The following is a 19,234-nucleotide window of genomic DNA, read 5'->3' as shown; positions in this document are numbered from 1 at the left end:
GATATTTTCTACTACAAATGCTTATACCTATTAGTGTTGGATATTGACATGACAGCAATTGCACCTGCTGTAAACTCAAAACCACCTCCCTCTTTTCTTCCACAGCTCTCACTTTATTCTTCACAATCTTGCTGCAGAAAACACTTGCACTACTGTCTAAGAACCTGACTCTGCAAAAACTCTCTTCTGACTGCTGCGTTTCTAGTACAGGCTTTAATCTAGCAGAGTAAAATAAGTACAGTCTATTGTCAACAAGTGAAGTACGTAGACTCAGATGCATACATCAGTCTCCACTGAACTAGACCTTGCAGTATTGTGTTAATACTCAAAACATTATGGTACAGATATTTTTATTCTTCTCCAAAATTCAAATGCCCAAATTGCATGTGACTCTTCTGAAAATCTGCCTCCAATCTCAAGTGTATATTTCAAAGTTCTATTTATCAAATTTCCACAGCAAAATATGAAACCTTCTACTGGCAGTATTATTCTTGCAGGTATTTTTGTTCTGAAGAATGGCTAGTTTTCAATTTTGCACTAAGGTATTCAAAAGAGACACATTAAAATGTGAAAATTACTTTATTTAGTAGGACTCATATAAACCAGCAGATTGAAACAGCTAGCAGATTTTTCCTGTTACTCCTAAAATAATTTATTTTAACTATACATTTAATTACATCCTACAGCTGCATCAAGTATTTAAAGTCCATATTCTCTTGTTCAGACTTCAACTTAATCATGAAATCTTTATTATTCTAGTAAAGAATGCAGAATTGTATTTAAAAATACTGCGATTCCTACATACTTACTAATTCTTTATTAGCATAGATCAAGTACTGATACAGTCCCAAGGTAACACTGAGAGTTAATCAGTTAAAACATAGCTTCTGTATCATTCCATTGGAAATAGCAGGAATGCAAAGTAGGCTCTTCCAGCCCCATCCACAAAAAGGTTGCAATTCTTCTTGGTATTTTCATGAGTTGCCCGAGGCAGGGGAATCTCCTGAGCCACTCTTTCCTCTGCTCACCTGTAAAAAAAAGAACCTAGCCTCAGGCAGGCACCTGAGGATTTGGTTCCCTAAGTAAGGTACTTTGCCTTCATTACAGCTGGTAGAAAGAAACAACTTCCAGTCATTTTTTGACTCTCAAGAAAATCGTAGATTAGGTTAAAATTTAAAAGAAAATCAGCTATTTATTTGAAATGAAATAGCAAAAAGAATAAATGTTTTTCAACATTCCTCTTTAAGTTCCTATTTTCTTCCTGAAAGCATATGTGATTTTTCTCTAACAATAGAAAAGGGAAGAAATACATAATCCGAAAAAAAACCTCAGAGAAGCTTGTTAATGTACAGAAGAAACTGTCTACAGAATTTGAGTATTTACCTTAGATATAATCCTATAGAATGACATATTAGTATCAAGCAGGGTCTTTAAACAATTCTCTATTTTCCTCTTAACAGGATGATCTATCAAGATTACATTTTAACTCTTTCGTTATTAACTCTGGTGATGAAACTGCCTTCCTCTCCCATCACAAATGACTTGCAAATACTGAGGCTGGTCAGTGGTGATGAACAGTATGGCATTCCATTGTCTGGAGATGGCAGTAGTGTCTGAAAGCAGAAATTTCACTGAAAAATTCTCCTGAGTATGGAAGTGTTGCCTTTGTGGAGGACTGATGTGGACATGGTAGGCCTCTTACCATTTAGATACCGGCTGACATACTTAAAGGTTTTAAATTTATAAACATTTAATTTACAAAATGTCAGGGGAGTGTGTGATACATACATATTCACTGGTACTATAACACACCATGGCTGTGAAAAATAAAAAGCAGCAATTGATGCCCCATCTGTAGAAACAACATGTTATTTCTTTTGCTGCTCCCTGTGCATTGTGCTATTTTCCTAAGCAGTTTAACCACGAAAATCTGCAGGATGCACCTCATGTATTGAAAACACAGAAATGCTTCCCCACCCTGCTGTCATGGTATCTGGAGGGAAGGCATCAGGCAAAGAACAACCTTCCTTAAGAACACTTGTATTTTCTAATAAACAGTTAAAAAATAAGGAGGATTGTGAAGTTGATGCTACTGAAGTGCAAACTTGAGAAAGGGGAGAGGTTTCACATCCAAACACAGCTTTTGAGGGGAAAAGTGAGCAGAGTACTTTAGAGTACCTTAGAGCTCAGAATAAACTCTATGTTCTTCTGCTGAATTTTCTTCTCCACAGAGTAGATCCCATTCAAATAAATGCAAAATGGTATTTTCTTCTTTAAAAAAAAGAGAGAAGCAAGAGGCAATAGGTCCTGCTGCCTACTGCATATCTCGCTGATGTCAGATATATCTGTAATGTATTTGTAGATACTGTAATATACATATATATGCGTATACACAGATATACTGCCATGTACATATATAAGTGTAGATACTGTAAACAAAGGCAAAATTGGGTGTTAAAAGGATGACTTTGATGTTCATAAAATCCTCTAACAAGACGCTGAAAATTACATTGCTGTTTGGAGGATGGCTCACTGCTGTAAGTGTATCCTAGTGGTAATCCTGAAAGCACATTTCTAACACAGAAACTTGCAAGTCAGACTGATTTCCTGAATCCTTTTCAGAAGAGTGCAAACGTAAGTGCTAATGAACAATTCTCAGCACACTCTGAGAACAGAATTCTTTTTTCCAGTGACCCAGTAGTTTTCCAAGTTTAATGGTCAGAAGAGATAAGAATCCATTAGAGAAATCAGACCAATAAATCTGAATCATTCACTGCTACAGAAAACTTCTGACTTCTCTATCTAAATCTGATGGAACCGAAGTGGTTTGTGACTGTAACACAGGCTTACAACAGTTTCCTGGGAATTGTGAAATGTGAATGGTACTTTGTACAGAATGCCATTTTAGTGAGCAATTCCATCTCATTAACCCCAGTATATTTCTCTGCCTCCAGCTGCTTGGAAAATCTTCTGTTAAGCAACTATCTACAATTTCTCTCTAAAGACCTTCATATTGCATCATTATGTAGTTTTCCTTTTTCAAATGTTGCTCTAAAAACTTGGGTGTCTTGAGTTACATTGCTTTTAGAATCTTGTACAAGCAGTTCCTTGCTTTCACTATTTGTTGTTTGTCAAAAATATGCCTCACAAGTTTCTGTCTGTGCTCACGTTTCAGATTTAGCAATCAATTACGTAATGGTATCATCATTTTCTAAAATGTAGATTGTGTCTTACACAAATATAATGGAACTCCTGATGACCTCAGATCCAAGAAGCCACTTGAAAACCTAACAGTGTTGGTTTTTATTAACTTTTATTCAGCATTCTGCAAACACAAGTAGACAATGTTTAAAAAAGGAGTTCCAGATAGCATGTGATTAAGATAGTAGGATTCATTTAGAAACAGATTCAGAAAGCACTCCAGTTGTTCATTTTTAAAAGATTATTTCTTCCAGAATTTCTCTTCCACACCAGTTTCGCTTCACTTTGTAAGGCCAGTCCAAGGAATTTTGAGGGAAACATTTAGTTTTAACAGATGTTGTGAGAAACACTTAGTTTTAGCAAATAAAGGATTAATTAACTGAAGTACGCTGTTAGGTATCATGAAGTTTTTACACCCTCTCATTTTGCACGTGTACAATACACTTCACCTTTCTCTTGTGCCTTTGTTGCTAATTGAGCCTCAAATTAATCTCATTCAGTCCTGTCTGGCATTTTCTCCTCTTCATTGACAAGCTCTTTTCTGTCATACATACCACAGCATTATACAGCCTATCACTGTCACTAAGTTCATCGTAAATTAAGAACACACATACTTACTTTGTCTCTGAAATATCCAGATCACTGTGCCTTACTACTCAGACTACACTGAGGAAAGTCACATAAATAGAAACATAGCAAGGAAAACTGCTGTATTTCTGTGATTTTTAATTTTTTTTTTAATATATAACCAATGCCATCAAAACTTTTTGTTGGCATACGGAGTTTGAAATCTCTCCCTGAAAAATTTTCATTATGTAATGCTCACATTTAAGGACCTTACTCATATCTGTAATAATTCCCAACTTACCTGGCTTTATCATAATGATTGTCCAGCAATCTAACAGCATATTTTTTTAATAATAATCTGACTTCCTTGGCAACCACAAAGGCATTTTCATTTCTTCCTGCCACACAAAAATAATGCCATTACCTTCTTGGTACTATGTAAAAGTCCAGTAATTCGTAATTATTTTTATGTTCTATTGCAATACTTGTGGGTAGGAGACACCATCTCTAACATGTCCTGATATATGTAAGTCATCCAGTCCTTAAAGCCTTTTTTTGCATCCTGTACAAGGTAATTAGGCAGGTTCCAGATCTGCTGGCAAATACTGGGGTAATACTCTATGCTTCAACTTACTGCCCCAGCCTTTCCACTCAAAAGTGAAGAATCTCTCCACTGAAGTCAAGCCAACTTAAACCATTTACCCCAGTTTCAGTTAGTTTATTTCTGGAGTCACAAACTGCTCTTCAGTCAAGCTTTGTATCTCTGTCAAGAAACCCAGCCAAGAATTCATCACTGCTGGCTAAGTGGGGCTTTGTCCTTTTGCTTAGTAAAAATCCTGCAGTTCTTGGAAAACTCTGAAGAAAAGTTAGTGGGTTTATGCATTTGTTCCTTTTATTTAAAAAAATGACGTAACAACCCTCTTGCTTGACACCTCTGGTTTGTGATCTTTTAATGAAAGATATTTCTCTTTGTAGCCAATCATTTTTCTTTCATGTTCTGCTTTAAAAAGGTGAATTCCTTCTTTTTAAAGCTTCCAAAATTTTATTTGTGAAACAGAATTTTTATTATCCTTGTAAGTACTTGCTATTTCCAAATTCGTGTCCATATTTCCTATGTATTATATTTTTACATTAATACCTGAGTCTCTTGGGAAACTTCACTCAAAACTATTTGCCAGATCTCAGCATTTCAGAAAAGCAGTTTTCAATTCGTTCTGGGAAATAGATTTGATATTTGAGGCCTGTGGATTGTGTCAGGTGATCTGACATATATTTCCTAGGGATTCATGGACTGTGCTTAGAGTAGTATGCTTTAACCTCCTTAGACTGCTCTGATCAGTCTGCAGTCTCCTGCTGCAAAAGATCTTGCCAGGATCCACCCTCTAGAATAGGATTGCTCTTGGGATGCCATAATAGTTCTTTAAGAAAGTGCATTAAATCTAGAGTCTTGGTAGAGCAGTGACTTGTTCTAAACCAGCCAATCTTTCTGACAGTGAAAATGATGACAGTGGAAATTGTGGTGGCCTGGCAATAAGGATCCCTCCACTGACGTCCTTGGATTCCTTGGTGTCAGCTCTCTGTAACAAATCCATGTGGTTTTAAACTATCAGAAGTTTAGGTTCAGCTCCTTGCTGAGTAGCTCATCCAGCTTGTCACTGAACTGGAAGGTAAGATGAATCCTTATATTCTTTGTAAACACAGTACTAGCCTTGCGTTTCCTGAACCTGGAGTTGTCAGTGCATATGAAGATGCCCAACATCAAGCTAATGTCTCCATACCACTGCCTGGTAACTTTCCCAGAAGTGGAGAGACCTCCACCTGGGCACAGTCCAGACATACATTAATCACACATCAGGTCGGTTAGGCTGTACTACTTTGTGCCATCACTATAGCTCCTCAGAGAAGCAGGTTAAAAATACCTGCTGGGTGGACTGCTAGGCACAGCCCCCTAAAAGACATGGCCTGCAGATGTGAAGACATGGTAAGAACATGAGGACCTGGACGTCTAGCAGCCCACAAGGACTCCAGAGTTACTCTTACAGGACTTTATTAGGCAAGGAGTCAAATTTGCCTTATGAATCATATGAAGAGCAATAGGAAACAAGCATGTACTAAATTCTTGTCCCCATCTAGCTTTCACCAGCCGAAGGCTCATTTAACTCCCCTCAGAAGAGTGAACTTAGGACCTTAATTAGAAACTCCTGCAAGTATTACAAATGTCATCCCTGAGTGGCAAGCTCATGTAGGAAATTGTTGGCAGATACAAGCACAGCCATCCAAATCAGGATCAGTTCTTTCCTTGGATACCCGCACATCTTTTCTTTGTGATATGCCTAGCTGTCAGAATGGTGAGTGGGAAAACGACATACCTCCTTCTTCTGCACTAGCAGCTCCTGCTGTGATAGTACAGGTGTCAAAAAATGCCATATCAACTAAAATTTTGTAGATTTTCTCCACTATGATGTAACTGTTATCAATGTCTGGAAATCTTAGTCTACAAGCCAAGTGCATGTATCTTTATTGGGATTTCAATAGGATGGTATCTTATCTGAAATCAAGCACAGTGCCTTACTGCAAAAGGGGAAGGGAGAAATTAAACATCTTAAATCTAGCACATGTAGAATGTTGAAAAATGTATACATGTAACAATAAATGACAATGCGTAAATTGTCTAATAGATACCTTAATTAATTTCTAATATTTGTGAACTAGTTCCAAATACAGAAAAATTAGTTATTCATTGGAAAACACCTACCCACATAAACCAGCTGAGAATGCCAAGAAGTTTCCTACATTGTACTAGTAAGCTGTGTTTTCTAAGAGAATAATAATAAAGTCTGTTTCTTGTATGCCTTCCATAATCTCTCAAATAATCTGCAGTATACTGTGTAAATGTAGATTGCCTTTTTACAGTGACTTCTGAATGAAGAAAAATTATTGGCCTTTTGATACCCAATGAATTGACTAGAGGAATGATCTTATCAAAGCAGGTTGTCATTATTTTATGAGCTTCTCCTACCCCTAACATTAATGCCCCTCTTTAAAAGAAGCAGTGACATAATATAAAGTGTATTTTAATGACTAGTTAATTATAAGGAAGAGTGAACAACTTAAAAACCAAAAATAAATTGTCTTTGCTACCATGTAACAAAAAAGTGTAATTATCAATAAAATAGGATACTCCCATTTTGACAGACAAATGGAGAACATGGGATCCCTGGAATGCTTCTCTCACCAGGATGCATGACAAAGGTAGAATCTTTCAAAGTTGTTACAGAGAAATTCAAAGATAATTTGGTTAATTATTTAAATTTTTCATATAACAACTTTGAAACTGCTTTTATCTTCAGATATATTCTTTGAAAGCAATTTCTTTTGTACTTGTACAAGTCTTGGAGATTCATATGTGCATGGACTCCTTTCATTTCTACCAATTTACTTCAATAAGTGTTTAAGAAGAATAAAGGTTCAGCTCTGAAAATGGCTGGGTACATCTCTGGGGCATCTACAGAAAAGTGACGGCTTTACAGAGACCACAACACAGTCCAAGCATTATAGAAATGATGATGCCCTTTTAAAAGTATGATTTCAAATTCAGTGCTAAGGTATATTGCACCTTCAGTTTACATCCTCTGCTCAGAGTCTCCCACAGATTTTATTGCAGAGGCATTCTGCTTTTCAGGTGGGTAGTCCAGGATGCTTCACAATGTCTTTTAGCCTCAATAGCCACAATTTCTTTCGATCTTTGGATTTAAGCACATTTTGTGAATATTGTTAAATACTACTTTCCAAGGTTAATATTTGGAGGTTCCAATTAGGTATTAGAAATACTTTTTTAACTGAAAGAGAGGTAGGCATTGGAATAAGTTGCCAAGGGAGGTGGTGGAATCACTGGTTTTGGAAGTGTTCAAAAGGAATGTGGATGTGGCACTTCAGGATATGGATTAGGGGTGATTACGGTAGTGCTGTTGGACTTGAAGATCTTGAAGGTGTCTTCCAACACGGATAATTCTGTGATTCTGTGATTCTTGAAAATGTTAATAAAGATTTTTTTTCCAAAGTATTTATTTCAAACTCAATAAAGGAGACCATAAGAGGCTCCTATAAAGGATTCACTTCTTCTTGTGCAAATCAGTAACTTTCTTACAAACTGACTTAAAGATACTACCCAAAACCTTTTGTGGATGTAAAGATACCTGGCAAACCTCCAGCACTAGCTCTTGGAAAACTGAATGCATGTGTACATTGCATGTTGGATGCTGTATGTATGCATTTGTAGACTGAAGAGCAGTGAAGAATTTTTGAGGGAATTTTTTCCTGAATCTTCAAAGTGAATGGTGAAGGTCCAAATTACAGAAGTTTGGCAGTCACTGTTCTCATACGTAACCCTATTTCATCATAGCAGAACACATCTATCACATTTCCAGTGAAAACCACAAGCTCTGATTTGCCACCCTGATAACACAAATACAGACAATGGCTTTACAAGACCACTTCCTGATTCCTGACCAGTTGTGTATCAATTCCCAACCCTGCTCAGCTGGGTCATAATAAGAAATCACGCTCTAGTGTATGCAAACACTATCTGCAGCAGTAGCTGCAGGAGAGGGGGAAAACAAGACAGAGTAAAGGAAAAGGTAATGTAAAGCCAAGTAAGATCTGGGAACAAGAAGGATTATGAACAGAACACCAATATAATAGTTTCAAAATACTACACATGCCATGAAGGTTCTTCAGCACCACTTTGTGTTCTGCTCAGACATTTTGCCTTGCTTGGAACATCTCAGTCGCTATGAAATAAAAGGCCTTTATTGATTTCTGTGCAACAACTGCTCCTCCAAATGGCTGTATTTGGGAAACAGCACATACAGATGGTAAATATTTTAAAAATGGGAGGTGACCACCAGTTACATAATTTCAATTTTCATTTTCTTTCTCCCACATGAAATGTGATTCACTATGGCAGCTATAAGCCATCTCAACCTAACAATCAGGTAGTTGGCGTAATTCTCAGGTGGACAAAGGCAAAAAGCAATCTTTTTCTCACAGTTTATTGCTATAATCCTAGTAATTAACTCCTCCTTATCACATATAGATCTCAAACACAAAGGTAAACTGACATTGTGTTTTGTGGTATAAATCATATACCATCATTCATCTAACATCATTCCATATGAATATCACAGTTCAGGATACACAGCACAGTTAGCCTAATGTGATTAAAATTAGCAAACTGAAACTCTCACAGGCTCTTGAGCTTTACCAGTCTGCCTCTGTTCAACTTGTCAGAAGATTTCACTCCTAAATATATCCTATCATATAGCCCAGCAGATCCCACAGAAACAAATAAGCAAACAAGCAAACATATCTAAACAAGCAAAGCACAGAAGTCTGTTATCACAGAAGCTTGTTATCTTTCCTACTGTAGAACACCAAAATTATGCAGTGAAGCTCGTGGTGGACTTTTTTCAGAACCAAGGAGAAGGAGATCAGCATAATTTGTATCACATCTAATTTTTGCAGCCTCTTTCTCACTGCTGGTGTAGGCTTTCTGCTGTTTATGAAAAGTCCAATATTTGCATCTTTATGAATGAAGATGAAAGAAACATTGCTGAGATGGTGTCTGAGGAGGAGTGGTGTGGAGAATAAGTGTTCTGAACCCACAGAGGAGTACTTAGAAAAACGGTCTGCTGTTATCCAAAATACTAGGATTTCACTTGTGATTATAAATGGCAATGATGCAGTTATAATGAAGGGAAGAATACTGAAAGGGTGCTAGTCTGTGGCCTAAATACATCAGAAGGAAGAAAATAATAATACTGATTTTGCAAAGGAACTGAAAAGCTTATATGATTGATTTTGGGTTTCTTTTCACACAATTGCATATCTTACCTGCAAGAATTATGTTGTAAACACACCCAGAATTCCTCTGTTTCCACTGCTTCAGTTTATAACCTGGCATTTACCAGATGTTATGTTGTACTTGCTGCTACACTGTAAATCAACTTACTTATTAACTAAAAATACAAGTAAGATAAATATATAATTCTCCAGCAGCCAGTCATAAAGTATATGTTTTAGTTTTCTCATACAACTTGCCTACTAATTGGTAAAACTCACCAGATTAAATCAACTAGTGTCTCTGCTCTACGGCAAAAAGTATAAACACAAGGTATTTCAACAGATCCCCCAAAGAACACTGTATTCCCTCCAAAATATCACAATACTTCATAATCCAAATTATTTTCCAGAAGAATAACTGATACTGAGATATTACAGTACTCTTTTCATAGTTAAGACTGACATCAGGTTAGTCTTGTGCCACTTTAGTTTAGTATTGTTGTAGACTGCACTGGTATTCCTCTTCCTAAAAATTACAAGATATACCCTGAATATAATGTAGGCTCTGCCTTCAAACTTGGAAAGAGAGTTGTCCTGCTTTTTCAATCAGAACATTAGAAAATTATTTGGCTAAAACATTTTTAGTTTGCTTTACACGTCTTTGGCCTTAGATCAAAGATAACTTTTTACTGGTCCATCATACTTCCCGTAAGTTTTGTTTCTTTGTAGTCACATGTGCCAGCTAACATATTAAAAAAATTAATTCTGTGAAGAAATTTTACTCTTCACAGAATATTGACTCAGTTCTGCTTCTATTGGTATCAACAATTATATTGCCATTGACTTGAGAAGAAGTAGAGCTGTGTTGCGTGTGATAACATAGGTATGGCCCTCTTCACATTTCTTCAGTAATTTTCGCTTAAAGCAAATTACAGACTTCTGCAACCATCATGAGGAACTTCAGCACTGAACTCCACCTAATCTTGTTTGATTAGAAAGCTAATGCTCTATTCAGATGATGACATTATTGTGTTCAAGATTTCAGCATGCAAGTGTCTTAAGAAATTTCTCCTTTCAATTGTCAAAGTGAAGCTCTTTTTACTGCCTGCATCTTTAAATACAGTAAGAAACACTGACTAACTGCCTTCTAAATTTTCATCCAGCTGATAAATAATGATCTTATTCTTGATAATGATTTCCTTCACGTAATCATAGGTTCAGATAGAGAATCCTCTAAAACAATAGATTGCTTATTTGCGTGATTTGCTGATTTGATACATGTAAATATAAACAGAAAGGTACTCCATTTCTCAACACTATTCCACAGAATCACAGAACGTTCTGAGTTGGAAGGAACCCACCACGATCATCAGAATCAACTCCTGGCCCTGCAAGGCACTCCCCAAGGGTCACACCCTGTGCCTGAGAGCATTGTCCGAATGCTTCTTTAGCTCTGTCAGGCTGGTGCTGTGACCACTGCCCTGGGGAGACTGTTCTACTGCCCAACCATCCTCTGGGTGAAGAACCTTTTCCTGATACCCAACCTAAACCTCGCCTGACACAACTCCAGACCATTTCCTTGGGCCCTGTCACTGGTCAGCACATAGCAGAGATCAGTGCTTGCCCCTGCAGTTCCCCTCATGAGGATGTTGAGGACCACAATGAGGTCTTCCCTCAGTCTCCTCCAGGCTGAATAGACCAAGTGACCTCAGCCTCTTCTCACACAGCTTCACTTCCAGACCCTTCACCATCCTCATGGCCCTCCTTTGCACACTCTCTAATTGTTTAATGCCTTTCTTACACTGGGGGGCATCCAAAACTGCCCTAGCACTCGAGGTGAGGCTGCCCCAGCTCAGAGCAGAGCAGGACAATCCCCTCCCTTGCCCGGCTGGCGATGCTGTACCTGATGCCCCCCAGGACAGGGTTGGCCCTCCTGGCTGCCAGGACACTGCTGACTCGTGTTCAACTTGCCATCAACCAGGACCCCCAGGTCCTCTTCCATGGTGCTGCTTTTCAGCCTCTCATTCCCCAGTCTATACACACAACCAGGTGTGCCCCATTCCAGATGCAGAGTTCAGCAGAAGCTGTTGTTAAACTTTGCATGGTTGGTAATTTTCCAGCCCTCTCATTTCTCAAGGATTTTCACAAGCTCTTTCTGCTTTAAAGGGACCCAACAGCTCCTCCCAGTTTTGTACCATCTGTGAACTTGCTCAGTATCCCTTCCAGTACTGCATCCAAGTAATTTATGAAGACACTGAAGAGCACAGGGCTGTGGATGGAAACTCCACTAGTGACAAGTCACCAGTCTGATGTTACCCCAGGAACTGTAACCCTCTATGCCTGACCTCTGGGCCAGCTGCTCACTCATGGCAGGATGTATTTACCCAGCTATGAGCTGGACATATTGTCTAGGAGGACACTATGAGAGACAGTATAGAAAACTTCGCTGAAACCAAGAAGATTCAAACAGCTGGCTTCCTTCGATCAGCTACATTGGTTATTTCAAAGGACTGGGTGTTTAGAAGCTATTAGCTTGCCTGTAAAAATTTTGAGTAATGAAATTTTCTTAGCTTACAGAATGAAGAAGTGAACATTGCAAAATGTACTAGAATTTATATTAAAATTATATCAAGTTAAATGTTCTTGTCTAACAAGCTAACGTTCTTGTCATTAGAACAGCTGCCACTCAAAGTATGTGATGACATACAACATCCCACTTGAATAAATATCCAGTTAAGAAAAGTACACAAATCTTCAGTGGATTTAAACACAAAGCCATGATCATAACCAGCAAATACATTGGTATTCTAAATGTGTTCTTAGGGCCCTAATTTACATCACTGAAGTTCATGGAGTTTTCATCATTCTGTTTAGCAGGACCAGGATCAGAAGCTGTCACAGATTTTTAGCTCAAAGACACTGTTCTGTCATGACATTTACCTGAAGTTTATTAATTTTTTCAAAATTTTTGATGCAAGGTTCATACCAGTAAGAAAGTTGGGTAATCAGGAATACACCCAAATTTTCAGAGTGAAAACTGACTTACAACTTTTAGTGACGCAAACCCAAATTTGTATGAAGATAAACATGATTGTTGTTTTTCTTATCCAGGAACAATTTTTGCTTTTCCCAGTCCCTAACTGAAAATGCTTTCAATGTGCATGATTCTTAATTAGCTCAGTCTCCCTGGTAACTGCTGGGAGAATAGAGACAATTGTTATCCTATGGTTAAGTACAGTAGTTCCCATTGTGAAAGGATAGGACAAAATGGGGTGGACTTTCAAGAAAAACAGTAAACAATTACTCTAGAGGAAATTTCAAACTGTTTTGTAGATGTGAATTGTTGCAGATGATATTACTTGGCCCTCACTTCTGAGTTTTCCTTAAGTGATTAACAGAAGAAAATGATTATGCCTCCAATTTATATTTAGAAATCATATTTTCTTGAATAAAATGTTATTGTCTTTAAAAATAAAAGGCCATTTCCCTTTTCAGAATATGGACCTTAGTACTCTAAAAAATACAGGAAGATTAAATAAACTAATACTTTAGTTTATTTATTTACACTGACTTGAGGTAAGTGTCCTCCCGTAGCTGGGTAGTTTGTTTCCCAAAATTTAGGAAGTGCTTTTTAAAGGACTTTTAAAGTTTGCAAGGTTAACAATAAAAAGTAGTCATGGAATGACTGAGGACTACAACTGAAGTGCAGGCAATAGGAATCCACAAATGTAAGTTGTAGTCCAGAGGATAAACAAACAAACAAACACAATGAAGATTCTGAATGACAGAAATTTTGGGGGACTTTCGGGGGACTTTTATGTTTCAGAAGCATCATTAATGCTTAAACATGGATGATATTAGGAATGTGAGAGATCAGAATCTTAATTTCTAAAGTATTTATTAGCAAAAACCTTATTAGCAACCAGAAAACACAATCCGGATTAAATGACAAACTTAACTGGAATAGTCATGTACAAAGAGGACGTATCTAGATCTCTTTTATGAAATATAGAATTATCAAGTGAATTTCCCACCACTGCAAGAAAAAATGTATATATTTTTTATAAATTAGTGTGAATTTTACTTTTTTCACAGATTACATGAGAAGCTACATTAGGTCAAGCCGTCTGGCCTTTGAATTGAGGGTTGTCAAGAATATATCTGCTGCAGATGTTTATATTTTCTTTGACATCCTAGCTTCATTTGCACTTAAAGCAAAACCTCTCATTAAGAAGAGAGTGACACCTTCTTTTCATGATTCCACCAAGTTGTGTCCTGAAGAGTGAAATAACTTGTAACAAAATCCTCCCTGCAATTTGTGATGCAAGGTACAATAATCTCTATTCTCGTACTGAAGAAACCTAAGGAGTACTGCTTCATTTGCTTACATTATCACATTTCACCCCAAAAGTGATCCCATTAATGACCAGTGAACTTATTCTTGTCTAGTTGTAACAGGAAAAGTAACTTCTGGTTTAGACAGGTTTGAGAAAAGTTATAAATCACCTCTCAACTGCCACAGATAGACATTAAATGACTGAGAAAGGCTCCTGCAATTAAGACCGGGTTGATTTACTGTTTTAAAATCCACTACGAAATCAGTAATATTTCAACACTTTAAAATAGCCTGGGGTTTTGTGAATAATATGGTGTATTCTCTTTTATTTTAAATCCTTTTGTTTTCAGGTTTTTTCCTGATTTTTCTCTTTTCTCTTCTAAACCCAATGTACTGATTTCTGCTTCTTCCTACTGAGTTGAAAATAATCTTCTCCTGTTTAGAACTTACATCTAGGAGGTAATGTTTTCAAGCTGCTAATAAATGGAACAATTTCACTATGTTAAAAAATCATTCTGTGTGTACCTTTAGAAAATCTTTATTGAACATGCAGAGTGATTAATTTTCATAACCTCACTTGTCATGACACTGATTCCATCATTTAACTTCAAGGGATATTGTTTCCCATCCCACAATCCCAATCATGTCTGTGTGGGTGTACTGTACATAGCAGAAGGAAAACATGCCATCTTCATTTCCATAGTACCTCTCAAAATGACTTCTAAGCACTCTAATTAATAGTCAAGAAAAACAGAAATTTACATGCTACAGTAAAATACAGTATTTAAAATGGTTTTTCTTTGGCTTAATATGATGTTGGAATTAATATTTTAAATGTGATGAAGTGATGAAAGTGGTAAAGCTTTATGGTGAAAGTTAATTATCTTGCTTCAGTTAAAAAACTTGTGAATATACACCAATGGAACACAGAAGAATTTGGGAGATGAAATTTTCCTTCGTTCAGGTTATAGCCTTCCAGTCTCTTTTTTTCCCAGTGACTGCCTGTAACAGTTTTTTCTTCGAAATAGAATTATTGCAAAGATGAACAGGAAAATGTTAGAATAGTACTTTCAAACAAAGTGTAGCATCAGTTAAGCACCACTAAATTAGTTTAAAAATTCATTAAAAGAAGAAAAAATTTTTAGAAAAAGATGATTAATTACCACAATTTCTGATTCAGGTATTTTCCAAAGAAGAATTTTCCTTTTGCCTCTTGTTAAAGAAAACATGTTTTTTCATAAACTACTGTGACAGTTGCTTACATCCAGCTGTAATAATTCCTCCAAGAACAAACACATAATAGAACAAAACAGGTGCTGTCTGTGTTAGCAAGGGGCACAGGGCAGTAGGAGCCGATGTGTGCAGTGCAATTGGTGGTGATGAGGACAGATGTCCTTCCTGACTACGTTGCCTGGCTCAGTCCCCTGAGCTGTGTGACCATCACATTTTGGCCACATTCAGGCCGCTGGTTCAGCCTTCTCTGAGCCTGTTGTGCAAAGGAGAACAAAAGTAAGTTAGCTGCTTGCTTCGAAACTGAAAAACTAATGAAGATGCACTTTTAATTGATTTTCTGATGCATATTGGACCAATAATATGACCTCATATGACTAGTGTTGTAGAAAGCAACTTTTTAAAGAAAGAACACCTTAAAGGAAAAGCATTTGGACATGTGAAAATCAGGATGGTGAAGGGAATTAAAACTTTATAAAGTTTGCCAAAGTTTACTTTTAAATACGTGTCATTTTTCTAGAGAGATACTAACAATTTTTATACTCAAGTTTAGGATTTACATATTAATTTGAACCGAACGTAACTAAGTATTAGTGCACCCAAACTAGCTAAATTTATCCCTGGAAAAAACACTGAGTATTTCCCAAAAGGAACATGATTAGTTAAGTTCTCAGATCAGATACTCAAATTATGTAAGGTATGAAGTCCTACAAGGTATCCCTTTTCCCATTTACTATTATTAGCTGTGTTATCTACCACCCAAAAGTCTTCGCCATGGTACTAAATATGAATAAAAATACATTAACTGTTTCAAAAAGACTACAGTGTCATCTTCCAGTACGAGGAAATTACATACATAAGGTTGGCGCAAGGAGAGGGAGCACAAAGTAACAGCTAAACTAAGATACACAAAATGATCTATAGAACTGATGATGAAAATGAGCAAAATACGGTTATTGTAAATGTCATAGGAAAAGAGATGGAGAAGAATTTTGAAGCAAATTATTTAATTGCTTTGTCACAAGAATTTTTTCCATTCTCAGGGACAAGAGGAAAGAAAACAAATATCTGAATGGAGTAGATATTTGTTGGGCAAAAAGGACTGTGAATGTTACTGAGGTGAAGACGGAAATCACCTTTCCTATACATCTGTAATCCAATGAAGCAAGACAGGTACTAGTAATAAAACTTCTAGAGGTAGACAGCAGTTGGTTTTACCACATTAATTAAAAATTGAATGAATAATACATGAGAATAGTGCCTTGTTTGTTCCTTTCACTTTGGATAAAATAACAGAACTACATAATTCTACAGAAAATGTTTTTCCTGAACACCTTCAAGGTATATCCTCTTTATCTGTGAAAAGTAAAATACGAAATAAGTTAAATATTGCTGCTTAGATGACTGTTTCAAATGATCACCGTAGGCACGAAGCCCAAATATACAGAGAAATAAAATCTCATTAGTCTCAATTTCCTTTTATTGGAAAATATTAAGTAGCAGAAATAAAAGTCATGCACTTGAAAAATGTTTTCATTCTGGAGGTGACTGTTGGGGCCCTCCCCCTGCCATGTAGCCCTGGGAGAGGGGCCCTGGGGGGAGGCACGGTGTTTCCCTGCTCCTGGTCAGCCTCGTTCCCCATTGGATGTTTTGTGTTCCCCCGCGTGGGCAAGGACCCTTGGGTCCCGTGATTGCCTCAGTTCCTCGGCAGAGCCCCGGCCATGCGGCTGGAGAAATAAACATCTCTGAAACATCTATCAAGAATCAGTCCGTAGACATTTCCTTTCCACGGGACTCCTGGTTTGGTGCATTGTGTTACAGAATCCCCGCTGTAACAGGTGACCCCTATTTTCTTTGTCGTTCCTAGTAGCACAAACATACAAAGGTTGTGTTATACAATGTAAGAGCAAAATTGTAACAGCTTGTTGGAACAAAAGGTGCTCATGAAAGGCGTGCTAGCCACTTTAGAGCCTGCCTCTATTTCCTTTTAAGTGCATAGGAGAATTTTACTAACAGTGTCGGATTTTAGGTCAGGCCCCTTATCGTTCCTGAACAACTTATCAAGCAAATGAATCTAATACACAGACCAAACTATACCATAATCATAATCCATATCTTAACTAAAAGACAGAAGATACTGAAATGTGTTATTTGAAATTGAATACACCCAAAACACACAAGAAAAGAAAGCAGACAAATATCATTTCCTGCCTACATAATAAAGTCATCACCACCACTATAGGATTTGAAAATCTACAACCCCTGCTTTCCATGAGCAAAGTTTTGGCTTTGCTTATGTCCCTAAACCATCACAGCTATCCCACCACCATTAGAGTGTTTGAAATGTGGCTCGTAGCTTTCTTCTACAGAAAGTATCAAAAGCAAGTAAATTAATCAAAAACAAATGTAGTAATAATTAAATTTCATAACAAACAACTTACAGTTCTCAACTTGAGAAAGACTTTTATCATCTATGAGTTGCTGTAGTCTGGAGGAAAAAAAACCAAAATCAGTAAACCAAACCAAACCAAAACCAACCAAGCAAAAAAAACCAACCGACCAACCAACTAACCAATCAACTAACCAATAAAAAGTTAAAAGGCAATAAAATTTATTATTGACTAATGTGCATAGTGTAAATGGCAAACAAAACTTCTTAACCCCAGCTCCATACTTTAAATTTCATTTAACATAGTTCAGTATTTTAAATGTAGTCCCGGAGTCAAGACAAGGTTCAAGACAGCCATTGCAGTGGCAAGGGCTCGCATCTACAAGTGATGCTCTGCAGCTAATGACTAATGCAGATTCATTAGAAATAAGTAATTTCAAAATAGGTACAATCTGAAGGGTTTTAAATAAAAAGATTACATCAAATCTGTCCTTCTTGAGAAAGAAGGACTTCCTTATATTACTGTAGAACTACATGAAATACATTCATATAGGTACAAACCGCATTACCTCCAGAATACAAGGAATAATTAAAAAATGCTTATCATCAATGTCTCATCAGAGAGATGAAATTTATTTTCTTTTTTGTAAACTTATATTCCAACTGGAAACTAAAAATGCAGGTCTTCTACTTTTAAAATAACAGTGCATATCTCTACCTGCATTAATAGAGGACAATAATTCAGATAAAAACATATGTTTATTCACCCTGCTACTCTCTGTGCCTTTTTCTCACAGCTGACTTAAATCTGTGAAGGACTTATAAAATGTAAGAATCATAAAGAATTGAAAGGAAACTGATTTAGTCCATTCTCATGCCCAAAGACAAGATCTAAACTGCTCACAGCACCTGTGATAAAGATACTACAATCTGTCCAGGCTATCTATTTCAGTATTTAACTATCAAATGGTGAAAATACTGGCTTTTGTTTTAATTTTTTTCCTTCTAATGCTTAACATAAATCACTATTCCTGCAAACTGAGCTCTTATTTCTTGTCTCAGAACACACACTGGTGTTTGCCTTCCCATTTTCAGATACACTTTACATATTTGAACAAAAGACATCATACCTGTACAGCCAGAATTAATTTTATGTTATTTTGTTCATTCATGTTTTTGTAAAGTTCATTTTGTTCAAGTTGTTAAGCATGTCATGTTTTCCAGGAGGTTGTTCTTACTGTATCAAGTTTTGCAGGAGGTTTCCTGTACTGATTATCAAGTTGTCCAAAACTTGAATGAAATACAGTCATCAAAACTGAAAAAAACCCCAGTCTGTTTTAGTTTTTTCAGTTTCAAACACAATGGACATACTACGTCATATATCTTACTGAGGATATTTTTATTTAAACATACAAATATTGTGCTTGATTATTGGATTGTAGTATGACAGTCCTGATAGATATTCAGGATAGCTACTAATATGCTCTCATCTTTCGTTGTAAATCTGTCATTTGCTATCCTACATTTTTCATTTTATTATTCCAAGCTTCTTCACTTTGAAATAATGTTGTTAATATTTTTTTGAAGGATCTGCTGGCATCCTGAGATCTTTATTCCATTATGATCCTTTACTATGGGATTCTTTACTAATGTTATTTTTATTTTCATCC

The sequence above is a fragment of the Corvus moneduloides genome, chromosome Z (assembly GCF_009650955.1).
Source record: "Corvus moneduloides isolate bCorMon1 chromosome Z, bCorMon1.pri, whole genome shotgun sequence".
Taxonomy (NCBI): domain Eukaryota; kingdom Metazoa; phylum Chordata; class Aves; order Passeriformes; family Corvidae; genus Corvus; species Corvus moneduloides.
This window is presented reverse-complemented; position numbering follows the sequence as displayed.